The 17898-nt window shown below is 36.0% G+C and overlaps 1 protein-coding gene across 10 annotated transcripts in view; it reads left to right on the top strand.

Moving 5' to 3' along the window:
- The window catches only part of ZNF148 (zinc finger protein 148), a 128635-nt gene that overhangs the window by 15418 nt on the left and 95319 nt on the right, over positions 1-17898 (top strand). For 4 of the 10 annotated variants that reach the window (XM_037132036.2, XM_037132079.2, XM_037132043.2 and 1 more), the window contains exon 2: positions 4173-4319. The exons of 5 other annotated variants lie outside the window; for them this stretch is intronic. The gene's annotated coding sequence lies outside the window, so the exon portion shown is untranslated. The remainder of the gene's footprint in view (positions 1-4172; positions 4320-17898) is intronic. One more of the 10 variants, XM_037132066.2, reaches the window with a different exon arrangement.

The raw sequence follows: 17898 nt of genomic DNA on the forward strand, positions 1-17898 counted from the left end.
TGCCCAAGCTTTTGAGGGAAAAATAAGGATGAGCGTTGTACATGGGTATTGTGATTACATACTGTGAGTATAATAATGGGTATAATAATCCCGTATATAATGTGTACAAACTTGTGGGTGTACTTCATACATGGGAGTGCATTATACATGGCAAAATACGGTATGTTAATTTTATTAGTCTCTGATAAAACAAACAGACTTGGGCCTTATTGAGGATGCTCTTTATTTGAGGAGGGACTACCTGTGGATTTTTCTCCTCAGCTTTGTACATACACTGTCATTGTCATTCTTGTTACTGTATTAACAGTATTTGGTTAACATGTTTTTCAGCAAGCCTTCATAGAAAAGAATACCTTTTCTTTTTATAGTGTATGAGTTGCAGTTTAACCTTTTTGTTTTGTTCATTGCTACTCCTTATGCCCTTTTCCTATATCACAAAAACAAAAAAACACTATCTTTCTTTTTCCCATCTCCAAAGAGCCCTCAGAATTTTAAATCTCATACCAGAGGTCCTTCACCAGAAGTGATTTTGGTAATGTCCAAAGACATCTTTGGACCCTGGCTGAATAGTTAAGTTGGTAGAGCATCATCCAGATACACCAAGGCTGCAAGTTTGATCTCTGGTCAGGGCACATACAAGAAACAACCAGTGAAAGCATGAATAAGTGGAATAACAAATCTTTTTGCCCCCTCTCTAAAATAAATAAATAAATAAATTTAAATGCTATTTCTTAAAAAAAAGATTTTTGGCTGCACTGGGGGATTCTTCTTGTATCTAGTGGATAGATGCTAAACATCCTACAGTGCACCTGGCAGCCCCCACAGTGAAGAGTTTTCCAGGGCAGAGTGATGCAAGGGTTGATGTTGAGAAACCCTGATCTGATGTATCAAGAATAATATTCTCCAAAATAATGTAAATCTATAAAAATTATGTTATACAACATCATTATCAATACTATGTTATGTAATTATGTTACTTTATATAGTTACAGTATTTATAATGACATTTTTGTATCACATCTAAACATCATTAGAATGATCATGGGTCAAAGTTTATAAAGTATATTTTAAAGCCTCATTACATAGGATTTTGGAGGCTGAAGATTGACAAGTATAACCTTTCCAGTGTGTAGATAAGGAAATGGAGTTTAGAGAGATTGTGACTTACCCAAATTCTCACAGATGATGCAGAGATCAGGTCTCTTGTTATTTCTCTTATAATTTAATTTTAACTTATTTAATTGAAACCAATTGAAAACTTTTAAAATAATTTATTTATTTATTTGTAGAGAGAGGGGAAGGGAAAGAGAAAGACAGGGAAACATCGGTGTGTGGTTGCCTCTTGTGCATCCCCAACTGGGGACCTGGCCCACAACCCAGGCATGTGCCCTGACTGAGAATCCAATTGCGACCCTTTGGCTCACAGGCCAGCACTCAATCCACTGAGCCTCACCAGACAGGGCATAATTTAAATTATAACTGAGGAAAATGGTATTGTATCCCTTTTGCTTGATATACAAATAAATTAAAACTAAAAGTGATTACATGGTCAGAATCTCAGTGTTCAGTGAATTACTGTGTTTTTTTCTTAGATTCACATGTGTTGGATTCTTTAGCATGGTTTTGTAATCATTGTCAACTTTTCAGCATCTGCTTTTAAAAAGTGTTGAAAATTTAAAAAGAGCACATATAATTTTAAAACAAAATTTAAAGTTAATAATGATACCTTAGGCAACATTGCAAATGTAAACCCAACTGGAATTGTTAAAATGTCTTATGGTGTCTTGAACTTGGACATCTGATGTGTTGTGTGAGGATCACCATAATAGCGAGTTACTCTGTTTATTGTAAATCTATTCTAGTGAGAGTGTTTTAGCTCACTTTAGAAAGAAGATAATGGAACTTTGAGGTGAAATGTAATTGGGTGAAATATAAATTGGGTATTTAGAAGAAATATTTTAAAATAAAGCTATGTATTATAAGTAAGAAGTCTCAATTGGATTCTACATTTAAATTTTTGCCCTGTAATGCTACTTTTTAAAAAATATATTTTATTGATTATGCCATTACAGTTGTTCTATTCCCCCCTTCATTCCCCTCCACTCTGCACACCCCCTCCCCCACCATTCCCCCCTTTAGTTTATGACCACATTTCTCAAGTTCTTTAGATTCTATACTTCCCCTACTATTCTTGCCCTCCCCCCTATTTTCTACCTACCATCTATGCTACTTATTCTCTGTACCTTCTCCCCCCTTCTCCTTCTCCCACTCCCCTGTTGCTAACCCTCCATGTGATCTCCATTTTATGATTCCACTCCTGATCTAGCTGTCCTCTTAGTTTGCTTTTGTTTTAGGTATGGTTGTTAATAACTGTGAGTTTGCTGTCCTTTCACTGTTCATCTTTTTTATCTTCTTTTTCTTAGATAAGTCTCTTTAACATTTCATATAATAAGGGCTTGGTGATGAGGAACTCCTTGAATTTGATCTTATCTGAGAAGCACTTTATCTGCCCTTCCATTCTAAATGGAAGCCTTGCTGGATAGATCAATCTTGGATGGAGGTCTTTGGATTTCATGACTTGGAATACTTCTTTCCAGCCCCTTCTTGCCTGCAAGGTGTCTTTTGAGAAATCCGCTGACAGTCTGATGGGAACTCCTTTGTAGGTGACTGTCCCCTATGTCTTGCTGCTTCTAGAATTCTCTCCTTCATTTTAATCTTGGCTAATGTAATGATGATATGCCTTGGTGTGTTCCTTCTTGGGTCCACGTTCTTTGGGACTCTCTGAGCTTCCTGGATTTTCTGGAAGTCTATTTCCTTTGCCAGATTGGGGAAGTTCTTTATCAGTGGTTCAAATAAGTTTTTCACTGTGGCTGTTCCTCTTCCCCTTCTGGTACCCCTATAATTCAGATGCTGGAACGTTTAAAGATGTCCTGGAGGTTCCTAAGCCTCTCCTCATTTTTTTGAATTCTTGTTTCTTCATTCTTTTCTGTTTGGTTGTTTCTTTCTTCCTTCTGGTCCACTCTATTAATTTGAGTCCCAGTTTCCTTTCCATCACTATTGGTTTCCTGTGCATTTCCCTTCATTTCAATTAGTTTAGCCTTCATTTTTTCCATCTAACTTGCAACCAAAATCAACCAGTTCTGTGAGCATCCTGATCACCAGTGTTTTGAACTGTGCATCTGAAAGTTTGGCTATTTCTTCCTCGCTTAGATTTATCAGCTCTGGGGCTCTGAGTTATTCTTGGGCTGTGTTTTGATCTGTTTGTGCTTGTTACGTCTGAGGAGCGGAGCCTTAGTTGTTCACCAAGGCGGGGCTACCCAGGTGGCTGGTTTGTGACACTGTATGTGGGGGCGGGGGTCAGAGAAGGACAATGGCTGTCCCCTCTGCTGCTTTCCGCCTGGAGCCTGTGTGGTCCCTCTCATTGCTTGCTCCTTCACTGGTTTATCTGCGTGCGAATGTGTGACTGCAGTCAGCCCTCTGTGGGTCTGCTGCCTTGTGCCCTCACTGGTTCTGTCCGTTACTCTACACCTGGGGTCCGCCCACGGCTGCCTGCGCACCTGGGTCGTGCACCCAAGTCAGTCCGGTGGATCTTTCCTGCCCGACTCTGCTCTGCTGTTGGCTCTGCCCCTCTTACTGGTTTGGCTGAAGGGTTCATTGTTGCAGACTTCCATATAGTTCAATTTTCTGTGGTTTGACTGCGTTTTTGTTGCTAAAACTTTGTTGTTTATAAACTTGGTTACGTGAGAAGGCACAGTGCTTCCACCTATGCCTCCATCTTGGCGGAAGTCGTAATGCTACTTTTTAAAAAGATGAGTAAAGCAATAAGAACAAATGACCATATGAGCAAATATTTCCTTAAAATTGTTTTATATAGGAAATTTGTTTTATAAAAAATTTAAAATGCGTATTAGCAAAAAGAAAAATAAAATTAGCAACTGGAGAAGCTGCCATTAATAGTTGATACAGGTTTCTTATATTTTCATTAACCTTTTATTATGGGAAAATTGAAATAGATGAAAAATAGAGTAGTATTATGAATCTCTATATCTGTGTTGAAAAAAGTGTTGAAAATTTGCTAATTTGCAAATTTAGCGAATTAACACAAAATTTTCAGTTTGCTAATTTGCTTCAAGAATTAGCAATTAGTGACCAGTCTTGTTTCATCTATACAGGCATACCTCGTTTTATTGTGCTTCGCTTTATTGCACCTCACAGATGTTGCATTTTTAACGAATTGAAGACAAGACCCTCCGCCAGGAAAAAAGTTTACAACTGCTTTATTGCAGTGGTCTGGAACCAGACTTGCAGAATTATCTGAGGTATGTCTGTAGCTCCATCCCTTTTTTCCCCTCTAATTAATTAATTAATATTTATTTATTTATAGGGAGTAGAAGGGAGAGAGAGAAACATCAGTGTGTGAGAGAAACATGGACGAGTTGCCTCTCAGCCCACAACCCAGGCATGTGCCATGACTGGGAATCAAACCAGAGACCCTTTGGTTCACAGGCCCCACTCAATCCACTGAGTCACACCAGCCAGGGTTCCCCTCTCATTATTAAAACAACAACAACAAAAAACAAACCTTTGTTTTGAAATAATTATAAACTCACAAAACTTGCTAAGTTAGTAGAGTCCTGTATATCTTATACCTAGCTCTCCTGCGGTAGTGACAGCTCATAAAAGCTCCAGTAAAACATCAGAACCAGGAAATCAGTACTGGTGCATTGCTGTGAACTAAACTTGGTTTTTAACACTTTTTTTTTTTAACTGAATTCACTTTTATATGTCTAATTCTATGCCATTTTCTCCCATATACAACTCTCCGTAACTACCACCACAGCAAAGCTAACAGGACTGTTCCATTACCACAGTGAAAACCCCTCTCAATACCCCTTTATATTTGTACCTCAATCCTAAAACCCTCCCTGTCCCCTGAAAAACTTATTTTCTACCTCTTTAGTTTTGTCATTCAAGAACAGTATATATAGATTAATGTATATACTTTGTTTAACTATTCATCTGTCAAAGGACTTTTGGTATATTCAGTATTTTGCTATTAAGAATCAGGTGGTTATGAACATTTATATGCAGGATTTTGTGTATAATTCTCTCAGGTAAAGAGTGAGCTTCTTGGGTTTTACAACAAGGGCATGCTTAATTTTTTAAGAAACTTCTGAACTGTTTTCCAGCATAGGCATACTATTTTACATTCCCATAAGCAAAGAATAAGAGATCTACTTTTTCTTCTCATTAGCATTTGTTATTATCACTATTTTTTCTTTTAACTTTTCTATAAGTATACAGTGCTATCTTACAGTTTTAATTAGCATTGCCCTAATGACTAATGATATCTTTATGTATACTTGCTGTCTGTTTATGTCTTTTGCTCATTTTCTAATCAGATAATCAGATTTTTTTTTTGCTGTTAAATTTTGAGAGTTTTTTATGTATTTTAGATAACAATATCTTTGTCAGATATATGGTATGCAACTGTTTTTTCTCAGTGGGAAGCTTATCTTTCCATCTTCTTAACAAGGTCTTTCACAGGGCCAGTGATTACTATTTTGATGATGTCTGGTTTATTTTCTTTTATATAGATCATTTTTTTGGTGCCAAGTTTGAGAATCCTTTTCTTTAGGTCCTGGTGGAGCTTGCCTGTATTTTTTCTAAATATATAGTATAGTTTCATGTTTAAATTCATGACCCATTTTAAATTAATTTTTGTACAGGGTTGTGAAGTTTAGATTAAGACTTCTGTGGTGTTTTTCTTTTTTTTCTTTTTTTTTGCCTCTGGATGTTTAATTGTTTGAGCACTATTTGTTGAAAAGACTGTTATTCCTCCATTGAATTGTTTTTGCCCGTTTTCAGAACTCAGTTGGGCATATTTGTGTTGGTTCATTTTGGGGTTCTAGTATTCCATTCCATTGATCTGTCTGTTTATCTCTCTGTCAGTACTACTCTCGCTTGATTACTATAACTGTAGTAGTAATCAAGACCAAATGTTAGTAAGTGAGTAGTAACTCACTAATTCCTCTTACTTTGTGAAGACTGTTTTAGCTATTTTAGTGTCTTTCTTCTTCACATAACTTTTAGAATAATTGTTTATGTCTACAAAAAAAAAAATCTTGTTAGGATTTTGATAGGAATAGAAAACGTATAATTTACTTAGAGGAGAATTTCTTCTATAGAGATTTTCAATTCATGACCATGAAATGTCTCTCTATTTATTTAGAGCTTCCATATTATTTTGAAGCAAATTGTAGGCATCATGTAGTTTTTCTTAAGCAGGTTTAGTAAGCTATCACTTAAATGCAATACAGTTTACCTATTTCAGTTGTTTTTAGTGTATTTGCAGAGTTGTGCAGCCATCACCATAATCAGTTTAGAACATTTTTGTCATCCTAAAAAGAAACTTTGTATCCATTAACAGTCACTCTCCATTCTCCCTTTGTCCTTGACCCTTGGCAACCACTAATATTTTACTTTCTGTCGCTATGAATTTGCTTATTCTGGACACTTCTTATTAACGAAATCATAACAGTATATCTAGCTTCTTTCACTTAGCATCAGTTACGTGATATAGCATGTGTCAGGAGTTCATTACTTTTTATTGCGAAATAGTATTCTGCATGAATATTACTAATTTTATTTATCCATCAGTTGACCAACACATGGATTGTTTCTACTTTTTGGCTATTATTACTAATGCTACTATGAACATTCATGTGCAAGTTTTTATGTGAACATGTATTTTCAGTTCTCGTGGGTGTATACCTATGAGTGGAATTGCTGAGTCACAGCCAGTAAATCATTGCCAAGACCATCGCTGTGAACCTTTTCTCCTTAAGTTTTGTTTTAGGGGTTTTATAGTTTTGAGTCTTAGGTTCAAGTCTTATCCATTTTGAGTTGATTTTTGTGTATGGTATAAGGTAAGAGTCCATTTTCATTCTTTTGCATGTGGATATTCAGTTCTCAGCATCATTTTTTGAAAAGCCTACCCTTTCCCCATTGTGTATTCAAATTTTTTTCCATTTTGTGAAAAATTACAGTCTACATTCAACATATATTAATTGCAGGTGTACAGCATAGTGTTAGACAATCATATACTTTACAAAGTGTTCCCCCCAATATTTTCAGTACCCACCTCAAACTGTATATAGTTCTTACAATATTATTGACTGTGTTTCCTATCCTGCACTTTACATCCTCAGGACTATTTGTAACTAACAGTCTGTGTTTCTTAATCCCTGCACCTCTTTCTCTGGTACTCCACTCCCCCTCATCTCTGGCAGTCATCAGTCCGCACTCTGTTTTTATGAGTCTGTTTTTGTTTTGTTTATATTGTTCTTCAGATTCTGCATGTAAGTGAAATCATATGGTATTTGTCTTTCTCTGATTGACTTATTTTAATTAGCATAATACCCTCTAGGTCCATTTATGCTGTCACAAATGGTAAGATTTTATTCTTTTTTATGGCCAAATACTGGTATTCTTATTGAGGATCAGTTTCTCCGTGTATGTATGGGTCTGTTTCTGGGCTCTTTCTTTATCGGTCTGTATGTCTATCTGTATGCCGGAACCGTAGTGTTTTAATTATCATAGCTTTGTATTGTATTTTGAAATTAGAAGATGTGAGGCCTCTAGCTTTGTCGTTCTTCTATATTTTGGCTGTATGGGGGTTTTTGTGGTTCCATTTGAATTTTAGAATTATATTTCTATTTCTGTGAAAAAGGCCATTAGGATTTTGAGTAGTACAGATGTTTTAACACAAACATGGGATGTCTTTCCATTTATTTGTGTTTTAATTTTTTTCATTTGCATTATACAGGTTTTTAAAAAAAAATACTGTTTTTATTTTTAGAGAGAGGGGAAGGGAAGGACAAAGAGTGGGAGAGAAAGAGCATTGTGTGGTTGCCTCTCATGTGTCCCTTACTGGGGACCTGGCCTGCAACCCAGGCATGTGCCCTGACTGGGAGTCGAACCAGCAACCCTTTGGTTCACAGGCCCGTGCTCAGTCCACTGAGCTACACCAGCCAGGGCTGCAGTGTACAGTTTTTAGTGTGCAAGTTTTTGTCCCTTTGGTTAGGCTTATTCCTAAGTACTCCATTCTTTTTGGTGCTCTTGTAACAGTTTTAAATTTTGAGAAATTTGAAGTCAAATTTATCTTTTTCTTTTTGAACCGGCAACCCTTCTGTTTGCAGGCCGGCACTCAGTCCACTGAACCACACAAGCCAGGGCTGTCGCTTGTGTTTTTAGAGTCATATCTAAGAAGGCTTTGCCTTATCCAGGGTTGCAAAGATTTGTTCCTCTATTTTCTTTTAAGAGTTTTATAACTAGCTTTTACACGTAGCTCTTGAATCCATTTAGAGTTAATCTTTGTATATGGTATGAGGAAGGGGTCTAACTTCATTCCTTTGCACATGATATCTGTTGGTCCCAGCACCACTTGTTGGAAAGACGGTTTTTTCTCCACTGCGTTGTCTTGGCTTCCTGTCGGAAATCATTTGATCATGAAAGTAGATATTTATTTATGGTCTCTCCATTCTATTCCTTGATCTGTATGTCTGTATCTTTATGTCACTACTATAGTGGTTTGGTTACTGTAGCATTGTAGTAAGTTTTGAAATCAGGAAGTATGCATCCTCTAACTTTGTTCTTCTCAACTTTCAAGATTGTTTTGAGCATTCTGGATCCCTTGAAATTCCATATGAATTTTAGGGTTAGTTTGTCAATTTCTGCAGAAACCACTGTTGGGATTTTGACATGGGTTGTATTATATTTGCAGATCAATTTGGTAAAATATTTTCATTTTAATGATATAAAGTTTCCTGATCCATGAACACCAGATGTCTGTTTGTTTAGGTGTTTGTTAATTTCCTTAAAAGGTATAATTTATAGTTTTTCAGTGTGCAGGTCTTGTACCTCTTTTCTTAAATTTATTGCTAAGTACTTTATCCTTTTTGATGCTATGATAAGTGACAATACTTAATTTTATTGTTGCATTATTTATTGTTAATATATAGAAATACAGTTGATTTTTGTATAATGTCCTTGTATTATTCAACCTTGCTGAACTTGTTTGTTTTTTAGTGGATTTGTAATTTAGGATCTTATTTTTAGTGTATTCTCTAGGGTTTTCTGTATTATAATATCATGGCATCTGCAGATGAAGACAACTTTACCTCTTCCTTTCCATGTGAATGCTTTTTGTTTTATTTTCTTGCCTAATTCTTCTTGCTAGAATGTCTAGTACAATGTTGAGCAGAAGCAGCGAAAGCAGACATCTTTGTCTTGTTTCTGGTTGTAGGGGGACAGCATTCACTATGTTACCATGAAGTATAATGTTGTTAACTGCGGGTTTTTCTTAGATGGCCTTTATCGCATTGAGGGAATTTTTTTCTGTTCCTAATTGTTGGGTATTTTATTAAGTTTGTTAGATTTCAAATGTTTTTCTGCATCTACTGAGATGATTTTAAAAAAATGAACGTTTATGTTCTTTATTCTTTTGATATGGCGATAATATATTGATTTTTTAGGTTTTAAACTAATTTTGCTTTCCCAAGTTAAATCCAACTTAGTATTGGTGCATAATGAATGGTTTTTATGTGTTAGTGAATTTGGTTTGGTAGTATTTTGTGGAGGATTAAAAAAATACATTGTACATTTTAGAGAGGGGGGAAGGGAGCAAGAGAGGGAGAGAAACATCTATGTGAGAGAAACGTCCACTGGTTGCCTCTCAAATGGGTCTGGGAGTGACAACCCAGGCATGTCACCTGACTGGGATCCAGAGTCAGCCAGTGACCTTTTGCTTTGCAGGAGGATCCCCAACCTAATTAGCCACAAGGTCAGGGTGCAATTTTTTTGTGTCTGTGTTCATAGTAGACAATGGCTTGTTGTTTTCTTTCTTGTGATGTCTATATCTGATATCATTGGCATCCTTAAGTGTTGACCTCTTGAAAAATGTATTGAGATATATTTCCTTGTATATTTTTGAGAGGAGTTTTTGAACAATTGGGATTAATTCTTCTTTAAATTTTTGGTAGGGCTCTCCAGTGAAGCTTTCTGAGCCTGGAGATTCTTTTCTTGGGGGAGTTTTTAAATTTAAGAATTCATTTTTCTTTACTGATTACAGAACTGTTTAGAATTATGAAATTCATTTCATTTTAGCTTTGGTAGTGAGATTTTGAGAAATTGGTTCATATTTTCTAATTTAAGAATGTAAAGTTGTTTTATATACTATTACTTCAGTATTTTTTAATTGATGCAAAACTATAGTGATACCCCATTTCAGTCCTCTTATTGGTGATTTGTGTCTTATATTTGTTAATCATGTTAGAGGCTTATGCAATTTTTGCTTCATTGATTTTCTCTATTTTTGATTTCATTGATTTTTGTTCTTTATTGTTTCCTTTCTACTGTTTGCTCATTTAGGTTTATAGTTTACTTTTCTTTAGTTTCTTGGCAGGTGATTAAGTTACTGATTTGATCTTGCATCATTTCTAGTATATGCATTTGGTGCTATATATTTTCTTCTAATTACTGCTTTAGCAGCATTCCACATATTTTGACATATGTTTTTATTTTCATTAATTCTTATGTATATATTTTAAATTTTTCTTTGAGACTCTCTTTGACTCGTGGACTTTCTAGAAGTATGTTGTTTTTTTCTTTATGGTCAGAGAATACACTCTATTATTTTCATTCTTTTACATTTGATGAGGTTTGTTTTATAGTTGAAGATATGGTCTGTCATGGTGAATGTTTCATGGATGCTTCAAAAGAAATATGTATTGTGCTTTTGTTTGATGGAATATTCTGTATGGGGTGGGTAAAAGTAGGTTTCCAGTTGTTTGTATGGAAATAGACATGCAGGTTATGATTATTACAATAGCTTTATTAACTCAAAAGAATGTCACAACTGTAAACCTACTTTTGCCTCACCCCTGTATATATATATATATATCAGTTAGATTCTTTTGGTTTATTGTGTTATTAATTTGGCCACTCTGCCTTTAAAAAAAAACTGTTACAGTTTTCTCATTCTTTTACTTTCAATGTTTGTTAGAATTTCTTTATTTTTAAATATTTTTAAAATTCTTCATTATTTAAGTGTATTTTTCCATTATTACTTATCCTTCCACCCCCATAAGAATTTCTTATTAGTAACATATAATTGGGTGAGTATAAAAAAATCTACCCTGCCACTCTTTTGATTGCCTTCCTGTAGATTACTATAACATGTTTTAGGATTCCATCTTTTATAAAAGACCTGTTAGTAATGTTTTGGTGCCTTGACTGATGTGGCTCAATGGGTTAAGCATCATCCTGCAAACCTAGGCGTCATTGGTTCGATTCCTGGTTGGGACGCATGCCTGGGTTGTGGGCCAGTTCCCCAGTCTGGGGGTATGTGAGAGGCAACCAATGGGTGTTCTTTTCACACACCAATGTTTCACTCCCTTTTCTTCTCCCTCCCTTCTCTTCTCCCTGCCCCCCCCCCAAAAAAAAAATTTAAAAATAAAATCTTAATATATTGGTTTGGAGTCTCTTGTGGTATAGTTTTTATGGGTGGTTGTAGTTATTGCAGAATGCATATGTGACTTTTAATAATTACTGGTATTAGCATTTTATTACTTCTACTAAAGTGTTGAAACTTCAGTCCTATTTTAGCCTTTTCTCAATTTTGAAATATAGTTGTCTTTTGTATTATGTAATGTTAAACTTTTTGTTTCAGTCATCAATTATGATTTATAAAACTGTTGATGGAAAGATAAGCTGTGTGTATACCTGTATTAGTGACACATTCTTTTAGTGTTTCTTCTTTTGAGAATTCTTTTTTTAAAAAAGTCCCCTTTGTTTCTTGCTGTCACCTGAATGTATTCCCCTGAAACTCCTCTGTTGAAATCCTAATGCCCGATATGATGGTTTTAGGAGTTGGGGCCTTAGGGAGGTTATTAGGTCATGAGTGGGGAGACCTCATGAATGGGGCTATCGATGTGATGAAAGGGGCAGCCTTTGTGCCATCTGAGGAGAGCCCTCACCTGGTTGTGCTGGGGCACTGGTCTTGGATGTCTAGCCTCCAGAAGTAAATTTTTGTTTTTAAGCCACCCATTTGTTGGTATTTTGTTATGGCAGCCCGAATGGACTAAGACATTCCTGTAGAAAATTCCATAGTTTCACTGGCTATGGAATCTATGGTTGGCACTTCTTTTTTTCTAGTATTCAAAAAATACTGTGCCATCTGTTTCAGGTTTCCGTGGTTTCAGATGAGAAATCTAGTATCATTTGAATTGTTTTATTATAGGCAAACATTTCTTTAATGTCTGCCTACCTGGGAAGGTTTTTTTTTGTCTTTGGTTTTTGAACATTTAATTATTATGTGTCTTGGTGTAAATTTCTTTGTTGGTGTAAATCCTGTTTGGGTTTGCTCATTTTTTTGGGTTGGTAAGTTTGTATCTGCTACATTTAAGTCGTTTTCAGCTATTCTTTCTATAAATACCATTTCAGCCCTTCTCTTATTTTCCTTTTTTTATGGGTGAGTTCTTTTTTTTCTGTCTTCAAGTTCATTGATTCTCTTTCCTGTCATCCCCATGTTTGTATTGAGCCATTCCAGTGAATTTTAAAATTTTCAGTTACAGTAGTCTCTTCTATATGTAATTCTGCTTTTGTGGTTCCAGTTATCTGTGGTTAACCACATTCTGAAAATACTAAAATTTCCCAACCATCGACATTTTCTGCTGCTGACATTCAACCGTAGACATTGTTAGGCTTGGTGATCCAGGATCACCTGAAGCAGACGTTTCTCCTTCTGACGATTGTCAGAAGTCAACAGTAGTTTGACGCTATGTCACAGTGCAGTGCCATTCGCCTCAGTTCATCTCATCACATAGGCATTCGATCATCTCATATCATTACAAGAAGAAAGAGGGTGAATACCGTACAATAAGATTCTGAGAGAAAGACCACATTCACATACCTTTTATTATAGTATATTGTTGTAATTTTCTGTTTCAGTGGTTTTCAGCCATTTTCATATCATGGCACACATAAACTAATCACTAAGATTCTGCGGCACACCAAAAAATAAAGTTTTTCTTACCTGACCACACACAAAAATTTATTAATGGTTTTGCTTCACTCACACTGGGCGGCTATTGTTGTGTTGGCTGCTGTCATTTTTTTGTTTGACAGTCTCAGGGAAAAGAGGTCAGTGCCCCTGACTGAAGAGTCAGGTGTTTCATGTTTTAAAACTTCTTCTGTTGTAGCAGTTGAAAGCGTGTGTTCTCTTTTTATTATTAGTTATTGTTAATCTCTTAAGCGTGCTCAGTTTATAAATTAAACTTTATCATAGGTAAGTATTAGCAGTATGTATGTATAGGAAAAGGCATATGTACGTACGGTTTGATACTATCCACAGTTTTGGGCACTTGCCGGGTTCTTGGAACACGCCCCGCCCCTCACAAGTAGGGGGGCCGCTGCGGTGCCGTGCTTTTTACTTCTGTAGTTTCCTTTTGTTTCTTTCCAGAGACTTTCCAGTTTCCACTTGTTTCAGGAAAATTTATGACTGATTGCTGAAACATTTTTATTATTGTCGCTTTAAAATCCTTGTTAGCTAATTTCAACATTTTGATTCTTCTCTGTGTTGGCCTTCGTAGATTATTTTTTCTCATTCATGTTGTGATTTTCTTGGGTTATTTCTACTTTATTATTTTAGGAGGTTCTGGGCCCTATGTACATTTTTTATTTCGGCAGTCAGTCATCTTGTTTAGGTTTTGCATACAGGTTTTGGTCCACTTTTGTGGGCACTGGTTCTAATGACACTGTAGTTTTTGGGGCCTTTATGGGCAGCTTGAGTTATTGGATGCTGCTGGGTTCCCAGTGGTCTTTGCTGGTGCTTCTTGAGGGAGCAGAAGGGATTTCTCATGCCAAAGCTTCAGGGCAGCTCTAGATAGGAGGGGATTGTGGTGGGATGCTCCTACTGATTCCCTGCTGCCCCAACGTTCTCTGCTGCCCCTCCCTGCATCTCTGAGTGAGGGAGGATAGTTTGGGCCCAGACTGAGCCTCTTGCTCTTGTTGGGTCCCATCAGTTTTGCCTAATTGCATCTGTATCTCTAGGCAGAAAGCTGGAGTCCCATACCAGGTGGAGAAGGAAGAATTGCTTTTCCTGGTGTGTGCTGTTGGCTGGGCTTCCAGTGGATCTTCCCCTAATATTGCAGAGGGACTTCTCTTTAATTTGGGGGCAGAATGTGACTCTCTGGTCTGCCTTCAGTTGCTGAATTGGTGGTTGGAATGTGTCGGTCTTGACTGCCTTCTTTTGGGTGTAGGGGCTTAAAATATCCTGCTGTTCTTTTGTTTCTCCAGTCTGAAAGTCCCAAACTGGTTCTCTCTGCCTTCTTATCACTTTTCAGAGTTTTCCTTTGGTTGTCTCTTGTGTTATGTTTTAGAGCTGCGTTTGTTGAGGAGGGTCGGCGAAAAATAGATCTGTGCCTTGTTATCCTATCTAATTTTTGTGAATGTGAATGATCTCCATCCAGTGGGTTATTTAAGCTTTGAAAAAAAAAGATACGTGCGTATGTGCTTTGTCATGTTTAAGCACTATATACATGCTTCAATTATAATTCACAATATTGGACACTTAAGAAGTTTTAGGGAGGTCAGTGGTAGCCAGTTCAAGAGGGTGCCAGGGAGTAGATTCATGCTGTTTTACTATGCCTCTGTCACATGAATAGATTTTGTGGCATAGTTTATTAAAATGAGATTATAAAGCCTGGGTATTTTCTTTAAAGATGTGTTTGCTTATAGATTATTTGTATGTAAGATGTTTCATAATTCTAGCAGTACGTATAGTATTTTAATTTTAATAAACATTTTAAAAACAATACTATTAATCTTGTATTGTTTCTAATTTATAGCTTGAAAAGGAAAGATGAAATGACCTGTTTTTACATTTCCTACTTTTCTACTTGAGAATAAATTAGCCCCAAATAAGAAAATGTCTAAGTTATATGTACAACCTGTGGACATGAACTAAGGGGGTGGGGGATGCTGGAGGGTTGGTGGGGCAGGGCGGAGGGGGATAAAAGGGGCAAAGTGTAATAGCATAGTCAATAAAAAGTACTTTAAAAAAGTGTCCATCCAGCATTAGTAGAAGCTGTTTCTAAATGACGAGTTAACTTGCCAAATTGACTTTTACTCAGGAAAAAAAAACACCAGTCTTACTAACATGTTTCATGAATTGTTCAAATTTAATAGTTATTGCAATTATGGAGAAATCGCTGGGCTCCTTTGCAGCCGCTTCTTGAGATATTCTCTGATTGACTCTGAAGGGGAATCTCAGCTTCCTAATCAGATTAAAAGCCGTTTCCTGTATCTGTGGGCTCACCTCTGCATTGCGTCTAGTGCCTAGTTTTATCCTGGGCATGTGTTTGAGACAGGAGATGATAGTGATTGACTTTGGTGTTGAATAAGGTGAAAATTGTCAAATGATAGACTGGCTTTTTATGAATCCTATACAAGTTTTTATTTTACTTTCTTAAAATTTTTTATTTATTTAATTTTGGAGAGAGGAAGGGAGGGAGAAGAGAGGGAGAGAAACATCAGTCTGTGGTTGTCTCTCATGCACTGCCTGCTGGGGACCTGGCCTGCAACCCAGGCATGTGCCCTGACTGGGAATCAAACCAACTACCCTTTCGTTTGCAGGCCAATAGTGAATCTACTGAGCCACACCAGCTAGGCATATACAAGTTTTTAAATGAGAGTATTTAATTATATTCATATTAGAAGAAATAATTATACTTTCCTCTTCGAGTTTTAATAACATTTTAACATGTTTTTGTTCACAAAAAATGACACTAATATAAGTCAAATAAGCTCATTTTAAATGTGTATTCCTGTAATTTTTGTAGGGTTCTCTTATTACAGTAGAATAATTTCTGTGTTATGAAAATCAGATGAATTTTCTCGGTTTATTTATATAGTAACTCATCATAGATAACATTTCATTTCAAATTTTGCATTCGTTGATGTTCGATTTCAAAGTTTTGTGGGGTTTTTTGTTTTTTTTTGAACTTCCAGAACTTTGCTAAGAGTAACAAAGTTATTTTAACTTGGGAATGACCTCTCTTGTGCTTCTGTGTTAGACATTTATTAGCAGGCAGAGGATCTGGTTGAAGTCTTTGACTTGACACTTAGGTATTGGGTAACCTTGGGCACTTAACCCATTGAATCCCCGTTTCATCATCTATGGAACTGGGACAAACAGTGACAGCCTCCAGGTGGTTGTAAGGATCAAATAAAATGTGACATGAGAACACACTTTGTAGACCATAAAGAACTGTATCAGGCTGTGCTTACATCATCTTTGAAGAGATCATTTGAAAGCTTGCCTAAATGATCTTGATCATCACAGCACAAAATATTTCATGGTTGTTTACACTGTTATGTGTATGTATGGAAAATTTATGGACAAGTAAAGCAGCTTTTCCTTGAGTTTAGTGGCTTACTAATTTTGAAAACTAGTTTCAATTAATAAATCATGGGAAGGATTACATTCTTTGCATCCCCATTGTGCTGGGTTTGATTTGGGAAATGGCTTCCCTCAATGAGTGATTTAGGTTTAAAGGTCAGTTCTATCCCTTTAGTGATTGATAGTCTAAGGAGCTTATAGAAATGCTTACTGTTATGTTTTCAGATGTGGGTGGAAAGTTGGTTTCTTAGTTAATGAATGTTTACTGGTTAGGTAATTTGCAAAGGTCAAGAGCAGGTGAAAAATTTCAGTTGGTGGCTTGATTTTATTCGCTTTGGTCAGTTATTTTTTTAAGAATCTGGTTACCCCTTTGTAGGATTTTTCTTTTCAGTGAAGTGGGTTAATTACAGTAATTGCAGACTTTAGAATATACTGGTTTGATTACTGGTGACAATAGAAATGGAAAATGGTTTGGAAAGACCTGTCTGGTTAATTTCTGGGGTGATTTGCTTGAATTTTTGGGCTGTCATTCTTCCTTAGTATAGATCTGGTCATGAAAAATACAGGGTGGGGCAAAAAGTTTACAGTTGTGAGTATATGAGACAGTATGTTCTTGTATTATTATTTGTTAATTATTGTATTATTTTTTCATATGGAAAACTGCAAACCTACATTTGCCCTAGTTTATGTACTGTTAGACCATTATTCAGATAGAGTTCTTAAAAGAACACATGTCTGTACTTTATTATTATATAGAAATTCTAACCCTATTCACAGAAATCTCATGCCTAGAACAAGCGTTTTACTTTCACAAAAGTAAAAATTAATGTAAAATTAGAACTTGACTAATATTAAGTGATGATCTAGTTAAAAGATGCTAAAGGCCTTTTAGCTATAGCATTTTTTTTGTTTTAGATTCTTATGCCATGCGTGCTACTATTTATTCTTTCTTTGCTTTGGGTTTCTTTTTTGTTTCCTTTTGATTACATTTAAAGGGCAGAGGTAGCCTTTTTATTTGACAATGCTTATGGAAGTATATAAGGTAGAAAATGTAAGCATCCACATTTCAATGCAACTTTAAAAACGAAGCTTTACAAAAGATAATCTTAACCAGGAACTACGTTCCTTATCAATGAATGGCTTTTCTAGATTGGGCATATTGAATATTTGGAAGCGGTATTAAGGTACATGATGCAATGTAATTATAAAACAGTTAAATTTTGGATAGATTCTTTTTTAAAGTATATTTTATTAATTTGCTATTATAGTGTTCCCAATATTTTCTCCCCTTTATTCCCCTCAGCTCTGCATGCCTCCACCCTCCAGCATTACCCCCCCCTTACATGTCCATGGATTGTACATATAAGTTCTTTGGCTTCTCCATTTCCTACACTATACTTAACTTCCCCCTCTCATGCTTCGTATTCCCTGTACCT

The sequence above is a fragment of the Artibeus jamaicensis genome, unplaced genomic scaffold (assembly GCF_021234435.1).
Source record: "Artibeus jamaicensis isolate MK-2021 breed Jamaican fruit bat unplaced genomic scaffold, CSHL_Jam_final contig_793, whole genome shotgun sequence".
Taxonomy (NCBI): Eukaryota; Metazoa; Chordata; class Mammalia; order Chiroptera; family Phyllostomidae; genus Artibeus; species Artibeus jamaicensis.